Source organism: Muntiacus reevesi, chromosome 5 (assembly GCF_963930625.1).
Source record: "Muntiacus reevesi chromosome 5, mMunRee1.1, whole genome shotgun sequence".
NCBI lineage: Eukaryota > Metazoa > Chordata > Mammalia > Artiodactyla > Cervidae > Muntiacus > Muntiacus reevesi.
The window spans coordinates 35,272,952-35,286,507 of record NC_089253.1 but is presented as its reverse complement, the minus strand read 5'-3'; positions in this window follow the sequence as shown (position 1 = coordinate 35,286,507).

The window sequence follows — 13,556 nt, the reverse complement described above, 5'->3', positions numbered from 1 at the left end:
AGAGATGGTGTTTACGCTCTGGAAATGAAAGAGAGAGTGTGCATGTGGAGGTCTGTGAGAGAGAGAGTTCACGTTGACAAAAGCCTTCTGTGTCCAAGTGTTTAAAGAGGGGCTGTAATTAAAGAGAAACACAGACAACCAAGGGCGATCATAAGTCACTTCTTTAGGGCAGGCAATTGTTTTCCTACATGCAGCAGTTTTAATGGTGAGTTACAAGGTTTCCAATGACATTTTACGTGACCCATGGGGTTTGGTAGGGACTGTGATGTGTCACTAGCGATGACGGGCTCAGGAGAAGAAACCCTTCCCCACCTGTTGGCCTCATTTCCCCTTCCCCAATCACACCTCGAGCACAGAAATGGGCCATGTGGACATCCTCAAAGGCATTCGTGCACACTGAGCCCTTACTCTGCGCTCAGCACTACACCGATTCTCATGTGCGTCGTTTTCTGTGACCCTGGTCTCTCCCCTCTTGGGACGCTTCACTCTGTCCAGTTGCTCTTGCCAGGGGTTCCTAAGCAGGGTTGAGGCTCTAGGAGAATGCAGGTTGAGCATTCACTACGGTAGAAGTCAGGAGAACTCCACATGGACCCTCCGTTTCCATCATTTATCTGATTCTCTGACTCTGTATACTCTCATCTGTCAAAAGAAGAGGGACCACCCACCATCAGAGGTCTTCAGTCAGAAGACTGCATTGGAAATCTCAGGTCTAGATACCATCTAAGATCACTTCCTGACCAAATACTGAATGACCGCTGGAGGCCTGTGGAAGGCAACAGAGCTCAATGACTGAGAACCCAAGCTCAGAGGACCCCATATGCGTCCTGACTCCACCCCATCTTAGTTGTGACTGCTTGGGTGAGTTACTGTACCTCCTGAAGCCTCAGTTTCTTCATTATTAAAATTAGCATACTGATACAAACCATGTCCTATACTCATTTTGAGGATTAAATAAGTGAATTTTTAAAAAGTGCTTAGAAGTGCTTGATGCATCATAAAAAAGCATTCTTAAAGTTATCTAGCAGTGCTGTTCATATTTTTATTGTTGCTGTGTTAGTTGCTCAGTCTGTCTTTTCGTGGCCCCATGGACTGTAGCCCGCCAAGCTCCTCTGTCCATGGGATTCTCCAGGCAAGAATACTGGAATGGGTAGCTTCCCTTCTCCAGGGGATCCTCCTGACCCAGGGATCAAAGCCAGATCTTGTGAATTGCAGGCGGATTCTTATTATTTTTATTACTACCAAGCCTTACTTGATCCTCCAAGATGCTTCCATCATCACCTTCTTGATTTTCTGGTATTTCTATTGGGAAAAGAGGAGATCTAGTGGGCCCACCTTCTACTAACTCCCCTCAGGGGCCTTCAGGGTCACTCCAGTGGCCCTGCTTTCACACTAGGACAGTGCAAGTGCCACCCTCCGAGATCTTAAGATCTTTGGGAAATAAAAAAGACCTCTCCCCCAGAGACAGACTGGGGCACTCCCTGCTGTCAGATCTGAAGACCTCGACTTGGCCATCATACCCTTCACCTATTGAGCTGACCTATTCCTGGCCTTCTGGCCTCAGCCCAAGTGCCACTCCTTCAGAGAAGTCTTCCTAGACCACCCAACCTAGCAAGCCCAAATCATGATTATGAGCCTGTATTTTATTTTTCTCCATAGCATGTACTTCTATCTAAACCTTTTTGTCCACTTGGATCTTTACTCTTTAATTGACTATCTGCCCCCCAATCCCTCAACTAGAACAACAGTCAGACCTCCTCTGTCTCATGCACTGCCACCCATCCAGGGCCTGGTCCACTGCTTGGCCAATAGGAACTCTCCATAGTGGCTCAGATGGTAAAGAATCTTCCTGCAATGAGGGAGACCTGGGTTCGATCCCTGGGTCAGTCAGGAAGATCCCCTGGAGAAGGGAATGGCTACCCACTCCAGTATTCTTGCCTGGAGAATTTCATGGACAGAGGAGCCTGGCGGGCTAGAGTCCATGAGGTCACAAAGAGTCAGACACAACTGAGGGACTAACACACACACATACGTAAATACAGAGTAAATGAATGAGTGCACCCAAATCTAACCTCAGCTCAGCCTCACAGCAGACAGGGGCTCCAGATCTAAAATGGGAGTAAGGGGCTTCCCTGGCAGTCTAGTGGTTAAGTCTCTGCACTTTCAATGCAGGGAGCATGGGTTTGATCTCTGGTTGGGGAATTAAGACCCCACATGCTGTGCAGTGTGGCCAAAATAAAAAGTAGTAAGAAAAAGAAATAAAAATTACAAAAATACAATGGGGGTCAGGCTAGCTCCCAATCCTAGGAGGATTGGGAAATTGGGATTGCCTGAAATACTCCTGCTATAATTATCTGTGTCCCCTCTGTGAGGGTACCTCAGCCCAGCACCCTAGTCACCCAGCCCAGGACCCTCATGTCATAGTGGAGGCCACTGAGGTCTAGAGAAAATTCCTTGTCTAAGGCTGCCCAGAGAGATGCTTTGCTCATCTCATAACTCATTCTCTTTACCCTTTCCATGAAAACCTGGCTCTGGCTAAATTAATCAATTTGGCTTCTTTTGCTGCAAAGCTGTTGCTTCAGCTCGCCACCTCCCCAGTGCGGGGTTGCCCTCTCAGCCTCACCTCTGCTTGTCTCAACCTCTGGCCTCCTGTAGGAAACCACTTCATTTAACTCATAAAGCTTTGATGGCTCCTTTTGTCTTAGCTCCTTCAGCATTTGTGTATTCCATTTCTAGCAAATGAGTATTAGATTTGAACTTGCTTGTCTTTCATCGAACTCAATGGACAGGAGTTTAAGCAAGCTCCGAGAGTTGATGATGGACAGGGAATCCTGGCGTGCTGCAGTCCATGGGGTCACAAAGAGTCAGACATGACTGAGTAACTGAACTGAACTGCTTGCCTTTTGCTAATTAAATACTACACCTTTTCCTGGGACTGGGCTACAGGCACCCTTGACTGGAAACTCATCAAAGTTTCCTTTCCTTTCACATGATTCTCCATGACAGTTTCCAGAGCAGGTGTGGAAGGCATGGCTGAGCCAGGTGGGTGCAGAAGATTTCAGATAGGAGATCAGCCCCAGAGGGTGATGCCCTGAGGCTGGAGAGGAGTTCTCTTAGGAGACTCAGAATTCACCCCTTTCAGGTTCTAAATATTCACCAACATCAGGACCAAGGGTGACTTCTGCCTCTTGAAAAAAATCAAGCATCCTGGCATACCTTCTCAAACAGGAAATAAGAATTAAGGAGCAAAGAGCTGGGGAGAAAGGAGGAAGAAATTCTATGGTCCAGGCAAGATTTCAGTGGGGAGGGGTGACTCACAACTCCTCAGATCAGGTATTATTAGTTCATTGGTTTACCATCTTCAAAGTATCCTTTGTGGCTCAGATGGTAAAGAATCTGCCTGCAGTGCAGGAGACCTGGGTTCAGTCCTTGGGTCAGGAAGAGTCCCTGGAGAAGGAAATGGCTACCCACTCCAGTATTCTTGCCTGGAGAATCCCACGGACAGAGGAGCCTGGCAGGCTACAGTCCATGGTGTCGCAAAGAGTCGGACATGACTGAGCAAATAATACTTACCATGTTCACATTTAGATCAGAAAATAGATTTAAGAATATACCATTTTTGTGCTGTATGTCTCTAGCATTCTCTGACAAAGATCCCTGAAAGTCCCAAGTATGTTTAATCTGCTTTTCATGGACACCATGCCCCAGAGTCAGGCAAAGCAGACAACATCCACTGAGGCATTTGGGAAGCTTCTTGGAAGGCTCAGGAAGTGTTAAACTGTGGAGACATCAGCCACGGGCTCCCAGCAGTGCCGGAGCTCTTGGCCTGTCTTCCCCCAGATGTGGAGACAGCTGAAGCAGCTGGAGATTCATCTAAGGCTCCATGAATTATAGCCCTGGGCCTGGGTCCATTCTTCTCTGCTCAGAGGAAATATTTAACTCTATTTTTTCCCTCTCTGCCACCCACTCTGTTTTTTCTCTGGGGCTCAGTATTTAACAGATGTCCCTTTGGTACTTAAGTCCTGTATCTGTCCTCTTGGATGCTAGGGGGCTAGAATAAAGGGTCCTGAGTTGGCCTGGGGACACTCACCAGGCAGTTCCAGGCTGCCTCCTTCTTGTACCCTGAATACCCCTCATACCATCTTGAGTAGCAGCCACCACTCTCATATCTCAGGCCCACCAATTTAGTAATGCATTTCATAGATTTACACACACACACACACATATACACATCAGTGTGAATGACTGGGACTCTTAGCTGTTTAGGATCTCGCTGATGTTCGAACTGGTACAGGAGGAATACCTAGGACAGACACAAAATGTGTGCTAAATCCTCAACTCCTGCCTGGGGATTTAGAAAGCACTTGTTCTTTCTGCCAAGCAAGCTTCTCTCTGCTCTGCTCCTCTCAGTGTACAGTATTCTCTTTCCCACCACCATCAGCATCCAGAATGATAGCTTCAAGATCGAGCTTGGACCGGAGCTTCAGGCCCCCTGTGCAGTCAGTGGGAAGCACCACCTTTACACAGGATGTCAGGATGTCAGGTGAGGCCCCCAAATAAAATTCATCCTTCCTCCCATGTGCCATGTTTTCTTCCATCAACCCATCCTCCTTCTTGATAAAAACACTTTACATATACAAAAACAGCATATGGTTTGTACATGAGTTCATATATATTGTCTGACTTCATCCTCACAAAACACTGGGGAGAGTTGTGGGACAGGAATTATTAACATCTCCACTTAGGGTAAGAAAAACAATTAACCTGATGGCCCTAATGTCTTTGGAGTTTTTACAGAAAGTCACAGAGAACTCCCTAACATAGTAGAGGTGTGTTATTTGGTTTGTATTCAAAGGGCACTTTTTTCTGTTGTATTCAAATATTTTCACTTCCTTCTTTCCTTCTAAGCTATGGCATTAAGAGAACTCAACTCAGTGGAACTCGGTTAGATTGCAGTTTGCTCTGATGCAGTGATCCTAAGCCACTTCGGGCCCACAGAGGATGCTGCAAACACTGAGAAACCCGATCCTTGGAAACACCCAGACACAGACACACACTCAGAGCTTTGCCCGTAACTTTGGGAGATTTGTGCATCCCCCAAGCAAGTCCTGCCTGTGCCCAAGCAGAAGGAAAAACCTCCTCTCACACCTGTTGTTAAAAATGCAGAACAAAAAAAATAAAAATAAAAATGCAGAACAGCAGGGAAACTCCCTGGCGGTCAGGTGGCCAAGTCTCCGCACTCCCAATGCAGAAGCCTGGGTTTGATCCCTGGTCAGGGAACTAGACCCCACACGCCGCAACTAAAAGCTTGCATGCCACAGCTAAAGATCCCACATGCCTCAGAGAAGATCGAAGATCCTACATGCTGCAACTAAGACCCGGTGCAGCCAAATAAATAAATGTTTTAAATACTTGAATATCAAACAGGCCACATGGGACCTGGGCAGAAAACAGCAGCCCTTATATGACTGAGAGTAGTTCACTGCTCCAAACTGCAGATCTGCAAGCTGGGGCCCAGCCCCAGCCCTGCTTGGTGGTGGGTTGTTCGCGGTGCCAGCTAAGTGGCCGTATCTCCTACAACTTAGAATTCCTTCTGAATGAAAAAGGAGGGATATTTGTACTGTTGTTAGTAAGGACACCATTTAGAACTCTTGCAGTTAGAAAGTACAATACAGTTCTCACTTGAGGAGTTTGCAAGGAAAACGGAGGTGAACTGCAGGCTCTGGCTGCCTTCCTGTGGATAAACAAAGGTGGGACATGCGGCCTGTGGAAGCCAGGGCTGCCAGCACCTCTTCTCCGTGCCAGGCCCTCCCCCTTCTTCCCCTTTCACCTCACCCTCTCTCCAGTTCTTCTCCTGCACCCTCTCTCCCCTTTCTCAAAGTTTGCTGCTGCCAGTGGTTTCATTTTCACTAAGGCCAAAATAACTCATAACAGCATTATATTGTTTCCATTCACGTATATTTACACCTTAAAAGAACCCAAGTCTTTTCCAAAACAAAGTAGACAGTAGACTCTCAGACAGCAACTGCCAAGGGAGGTGCTTATACCAGGAGAAAACCATCACTCAGAAAGACAGACACACCCCAGTACTCACTGCAGCACTATTTACAGGAGCCAGGACACAGAAACAACCTAGATGTCCATCAATAGAGGAATGGATAAGAAGGTGTGGTGCGTACATACAGCGGAATATTACTCAGCCACACAAAGGAACAGAACTGTGCCATTTGCAGAGATGCCAATGGACCTAAAGAGTGTCACGCAGAGTGAAGTAATCAGAAAGAGGAAAACAAATATCGTACATTAACACATTTATGTAGAATCTAGAAAAATGGTCTAGATGATCTCATTTGTAAAGCAGAAGTAGAGACACAGACATAGAGAACAAATGTATGGATATCAAGGCGGGAGGGGTGTGGGATGAATTGGGAGACTGGGATTGACACATACATACACTATGTATAAAATAGATAACTAAGGGGAACCTACTGCATAGCTCGGGGATCTCCACTCAGTGAGGAAACCGAAAAAAGAGGGGATATGTGTATGAGTATGGCTGATTCGGGCTTCCTTCGTAGTTCAGCTAATAAAGAATCCACCTGCAATGCGGGCTACCTGGGTTCAATCCCTGGGTGGGGAAGATCCCTGGAGGAGGGCATGGCAACAAACTGCAGTATCCTTGCCCGGAGAATCCCACGGACAGAGGAGCCTGGGGGCCTACAGTCCATGGGGTCACGCAGAGTCGGACACGACTGAGTGACGAAGCAGAGCACGGGACACGACTCATTCACCTTGCCGTGCAGCAGAAATTAACACAGCAACGTAAAGCAACTGTACTATCATAAAAAGTGCTTTACAAAGAGCGCAGGCAGGGGAAGGGGCGGCACAAAGACCCTCCCAGGCAGCGTCACAGACCAGCTCCAGGGGCGCAGTCCTCGTGAGCCAGAAGGAAACCACCTGTGCAGCATCGGAATCATGTCCCACCAGGTGCCACTCATCTCACTGCTCTTCACTGTAAAGTTGGCTGCCTCGAGTTTTCTCCTCTGGCACCTCCTATAGAAATGCTTTGTGAACTGCCTCTCTGCTCTGTCCGGATCGCTGAGTAACCGAGTCCATGCCCTTTGCCTCAGCCCAGGCTTCAGGAACTCTCTGCCTTATCCCGGAAGTGGAGAAGTGAGGGGAAAGGGGCCAGATATGTGGATGACCAAGCACAGAGCAGAAGCCAGAGCAGCAGAGACACTGCCCGCCTGAGCCTCCATGACCCCACAGACACGGCCATGCTTACGGGACATCAGAAATCAAAGGGCTGACTGGGAATTCCCTGGAAGTCCAGTGTTTAGGACTCTGTGCTTCCAGGGCTCCAGTCCTTGGTTGGGGAACTAAGATCCCCGGTGTTGTGAAGCTTGGCAGAAAGAAAGAAATTAAAAGGCAGAAAATCCTGGTGTTTAACTAGAGAAGAATATAGAATGAGCCCCTGACCAGGCCAACAGGAGAAATGTTACTCTGGCTCCCCTGGTACAGGTCCCCTCCCACCAGAGTGAGGGTCCCAGAGCAGAGACTGCTTGCTCCCACTCTGGGTGCTCCAAAGCTCTTCCAGACCCAAGCATTCCCCCCTTCATCGGAGCTCTGCACGCTCTGCCTGCCCTCGCCTCCTCCCTGCACCTCTGCATGGCCTCCCTTGTCACCACTGAGAGCCAAGAGGTGATGGGATACAGCAATGTCACTGCTTAGCCAACCTGGCAGAAGCAGCCCGGCAATGTGTCCAGTATTTTCCAGCTGGGGTTGGTGAAACTCCAGAAATCGAGTCACTCCAAGTAGACACCCGCCTTCCTCTCCTGCTTTCTCCAGACCAGCCAGGAATCCCCTCCCTCACCAGGACATCCCACCCTGATGTCTGAATCAGGAACGGACCAACCAGGAGACACCTGCAGATTACAGAGCCCAGGTAGGTGCAAATCACTGCGTTTCATAAAGGAAGACAGAGGGTGCTGGCTCTTGGAGAAAGACCCCAGACCGGCAGGCTGGCCTCGCCTGTGCTCTGGGAGGGGCGAGAAGAGAGGACAGTGAAAGAATGGGAGATGCTGAGAAGATGAGTAGAAACTCAGGAGGAAGTGAAGAGGATCCTTGACAGCACATGTACTTGTAGATCAGGGCACGCACACCGTTTCAGCCACCATCCTGGCAGCCGGCTCTGCAGTCACATACCAGCGCCATCCCTGCCTGAGCCGCGAGGGTGTGCGTCCATCCACACCAGCCATCCCAGAAGGTGCTCCACAAGCCTGGACACAGATGTGCTTCTCCCTCCACGCACGTGCCCAAAGCTTGTACATGTACACCTTTGTCCTTGTACACGGCATCTCCATCCACCTCCCCTCTCCACAGGCGCCTCAGCCCCATCTCCTCTTTCCCCACAGCCCCAGAGGCCCCAGTGCATTCCTGCCCGTCTCCACCGCCCCTTCCCTCAGGCTCAGGCCGCCTCTGGAAAGCGTGCGCTAACAGGTCCCCATCACTCCAACCCCTGCCTTAACACCACCCCGGTTTTTACGTAACAGCTGAAGTCATCCTTCTACAAGAAAAATGCAGCCATGTCGCTTCCCTGCATACAAGTTCTTTAATGAATCTGCACGGCCTGCTGGAAGAAAAGTCAAGTGCCCAGGTCAGAAATACACCCTCACACCTGTGCCCAGCACCTGCTTCACTGCCCACTTTCCTACACTCCCACCTGCAAGGCACACCCAACTCCATCCCTTCTCAAGTGCAAAAGCTTCTTTAATGTCCTTGTGTGTGTCTGTGTGTATATATGCTAGAGAGAGAGAGTGGGTGTATGGATATGAGTGGGTGTGTGGTGCGCGCACACACACACACACACACACACACACACACACACACACACACACACGATGTGGAAAAAAGCCTTTGACGTTTCCAAGCTTCAAAGCTAATCAGAAAGTTTTCCCACGCAAGGGCACCAGCCCTTAGTCCCTGTCCTCTTCCCCTTCCTCCCCGGCCAGGCGGCTGCTCTAAGTCCAACTTTCTTCCTGAGCCCCCAGGCGTTTCCTATTTCCCCACCTCCTTTTGAGGCATTCAGAAGACACCTCCACATTCTTAGTATCACTCGGAGTGAAGCCCTCCTTTGTAAATCATTAAATATGGCTAAAGTCTAAATACTTGGAATTCTTCCCCAATGGAAGGCTCTTTCACTGAAGAAAAAGCAAACAGCCAAGGAAGATTCCAGGCAGAAGGTGGCATGCTGGGTGACGCAGCACACTGAAACACACCAGCTGGCCCTGCTGCAGCCCAGGGGCTGGCGCTCTGGGGCCACATCCATCTTCCAAAGGGGCTGGGCCTGGGTGGAGGCACAGGATCCCTCCAAACTCAGGTCTTGCTCTGCAGGAGCACGTGGCCTCAGATGGACACAGAACACTGGGCTGAGAACGCACCTTCACACCCTGAATTGCTTCTCTGTCAACCAGCAGTGTGACTCGGGGAGAAGGATGGCCTTGCAGGCCTCAACCTCCCCATCTGTAACGTGGGAGGACGGAGGAAAGACCTCCTGCCATTCTCATCTAATGTCTACATTCCTCTTTAAATTCTCTAAGGCAGTGAGCTTAATGAGACCGCAAACAGGGAGGACTGCGTGGAAGAATATTCTGAAAAAGAGAAATAAGTCCTGTGCTTGAGGAAATGGGTGGACAGTTTGGACTAGGCCCAGACGTCTAAGAGAAAAAACCTGGATTCTTTAATCCAGAATCAAGAGAATGCTTGTTTTCCAGAACAAAGGGTGCTCTAACATTCTCATAATATCATCTCTCACCCAATTCAAAAGTCCTCTTTTAACTTGAAAAAGAATGGATACATGTATATGTGTAACTGAATCAGTTTGCTATACACCTGAAATGGGCATCATGTTAATCAACTATACTCTAATATAAAAACTTAAAACATCTGTTTTTAACACCCTTGCAGGTGCCTCCATCTGTCACTTAGGAGCCCTGATGTGTGTCCTTGGCCCCCAGATTTCTCACTCAGTCTAAGGCAACCATGTCTCAAATTCCACCATTAGTTGTTCACTTATTTTGGTTTCCCTTACTCGAGACTCTTAACATTCAAATACTCCTAGGAGTACTTGCTATTAAACCGAAGTGTTAATGACTTGGATTCCCTTCTGTGGATGACAGCAGATCAGGGAAGCTCCCCGATGACTCTAAAGAAGAGACACTGAGGATGAGGGGAATGAAGCGAGGTGAACTAGGGGTTGGGGGGTAGACAACTATGATGACGTTTACACAAACAGTGACCATTTAACATGCCTACCATGAGTCAAACACTCTTCTTGGCACTTCCCATCCTAACTCACTGGGAAGATATTTATAAAACGTAGATCATTTTTATACGAAGTTCCTTGATGATCTAGAATTAAGCACTTCATATGCCCTGAAATCACCCTCCATCCTGAAATCTCCTGCATCCCTCTTTTCTTCCACCGACACAAGGAGAAACGGTATACAGCTGTGCAAGTTAGTACAATAAAGTATATATTTATACATATGTGTGTGCCTGTGAGTGTAAAATCAGAAGTGGTTAATTAGGAGCATCCTTTAGAGCGATTTCAGACCCCACATCATCGGCTGTAAAAAGTAAATGAGACAAGACTCCCACCTGGTGGTACGAGTCAACCATGAAGATATGAAGGAGATGTACTGTTTTCACTAAAAATTAAAGGATGCACCAAAGCCAAACCATTCTCACGATTAAGGTGGTCCCAGGTCTCAAGACACCTTGGCTTGGCCAGCTCTCCAAGACTGCCAGATAAGTTGAGTTGAGAGACACTTGTCTGATGAAGACCAGTAATTACAGTAAGGAAAAGTAAAAATGTTAGTTACTCAGTCGTGTCCGACTCTTTGCGACCCCATAGACTATAGCCCACCAGGCTCCTCTGTCCATGGGATTCTCCAGGCAAGAATACTGGAGTGAAGTAGTGATCCCTAAGACCACCCAGGGATCGAACCCGGGTCTCCCGCATTGCAGGCAGATTCTCTGAGTCACCAGGGAAGCCCCAGTAAAGACTGGACAGTGGAAAAGGGAAAAACACAGGTCATGTCGAGCACGATGACCACAGGATATCTCCTTCAACATTCTCCAGGGACTGGGTGTAAGAAACAGAATGAACATTCAGATTTACATGTATGATTTTGAAAGATTGCTGTCTCAGTATTTGCATGCTGTGATAGAAATGTCTAACTTTTGAAGAAGTTGCTCTGTAAGGGGAAAAAAAGGGAAAAAAAAAACAAAAACACTAAGCCCATAAATAGCAAGTTGAACATTGCCACCTGCTGGCCATTTGATGGTAAAGCAAGCAAGATCCGAGTCAGCCATTCCTTTTTGTAGACTTTGTAAGACTCAAAATGCGCAAGAGATTGAATGGCCAGTTACAGTACTGACCACAGATGTTCATCACAGATACATCCCGGTTGGGATCAACCTTATATGGGGGTGCCCAACAATGAGCCCAAGACTTGGCAGTTAGTCATTGAAAATACAAAGTAGGAACAAAAAATTTTGTTTGCTGCAGCTCCGGGTACTAAAAAATCAATCAACAATCTGGCCAGCAAGAAAGCCTACGTCAATATCAGACTTAAGTTTGTGCTACAGCCGGTTCTCAGTGATATAAATAACAGAATTGGGAGTGTGCCCACTGAGACTGTAAACACCGGACAGCCAGATGAAGATAGGAAAAATAACCAGAGTAGCTTGGGCTCCACGGGAACTGGGACATTCAACTTAAAACAGCCTCAAGAATATGAATTAATGATTTTCCATATACTGTGTGAAGTTCCAAATGTTCCAAAAGATGGAATGTTTAGGACTAAGGGAGAATTAAACAGATAAAAATACAGAGGAATGCTTGTGTGCAAGTGGTGATCACAAAACTCCGCACACCAAAGAGAGTACAAAGGCACGTCAGCACAAATGTGATATCAAAACCAAACCCTGACTGCTGGGATTCTGAGCTCACTAGTGAGAGAGAGGAGAACCAGGAAATCCTCCCTCTGTTATAGGCAACATGGAGGCCACAGCAGTTAGCCAAAGTTATAAAAATGAACATGAATTGCAGCAAAAAAAAAAAAAAAGTATTACTTTGTTTAGAAAAAAGAACTCTGTTTATATTTAAATGCTATCACAGGCTTTTGAGAAAAGCTGTTTATTCCCTTCTTTGAAATCTTTAAAAATGAAAACCTAGAGGTCCTTCCAGCTCAGTAATACCATGATTTAATCATTGGTTCTAAACAAAGAAACACTAAATCAGTGTAGGATGATGTCACTAGAAAAATATTATATTTAATTGGTAGTTTATGAATGCGACCTTTAGTTAAGAATACTGTTTCCAGCACTTATTAACTGAGTGACCATAAGCAACTTATCTAACCTCCCTAAACCTATTTCTTTATCTATGGGATGTCTTTTCAGAGGACTGTCATGGTGATAAAGTGAAATCATGTTTGGGGGCTGTTCAGCACAGTGCCGAGCCATAGCAAGCAGTCAAAAGGTGGATGCTATATTTACCCAAGACTTAAGGAAAATTAAATTTAAATGAGCCTTTAGAACAATGCCTGGCCCAGAGTAAGCACTCACTTTTAACAAAAAGGTATGGATTACAAATGAAATTTGAAAGCAATAAACAGGTTTTTTTTTCCTTAATCTTTACACAGGAGGTACCATAGTATTTTAAGAAAATTTGTTACCACTAATTATGTGCCTTGGGTAAGTCACTGAAAACTCTACATTTCTGCTTTTTCTCTGCAAAATTTGAGTGGAAGTGGATTAGATAGCCACTAATGGATCTTCCAATTGAAAAGAGATTCTAGAGAATACTAGAGCTTAGGATATATTAAAAATTTATAATATATACTCTATAAAAACCTAATGATAAACTGAGAAATGACCAGTTACTAATAGTTATCAGTTAACTAAAACGTCAATATTCACAACAGATCTGTAGTATTGCTGTTGTTCGGTTGCTAAGTCGTGTCTGATTCTTTGTGACCCCATAGACTGCAGCAAGCCAGGATCCTCTGTCCTTCACTATCTCCTGGAGTTTGCTCAAATTCATGTCCATTGAGTTGGTGACGCTATCTAACCATCTCTTCTTCTGCCGCCCCCTTCTCCTTTTGCCCTCAATCTTTCCCAGCATCAGGGTCTTTCCTAATGAGTTAGCTCCTCACATCAGGTGGCCAAAGTATTGGAGTTTCAGCTTCAGCAACAGTCCCTCCAATGAATATTCAGGGTTGATTTCCTTTAGGATTGACTGGTTTGACCTCCTTGCTGTTCAAGAGTCCAAGACTCTCAAAAGTCTTCTCCAGCACCATGATATGAAAGCATCAATTTTTTGGCATTCACCCTTCTTTATGGTCCAGTTTTCACATCTGTACATGACTACCAGAAAAACCAAAGCTTTGACTATATGGAATTTGTCAGTAAAGTGATGCCTCTGCTTTTTACTATACGGTCCAGGTTTGTCATAGTTTTCTTTTCAAGAAGCAAATGTCTTTTAATTTTAT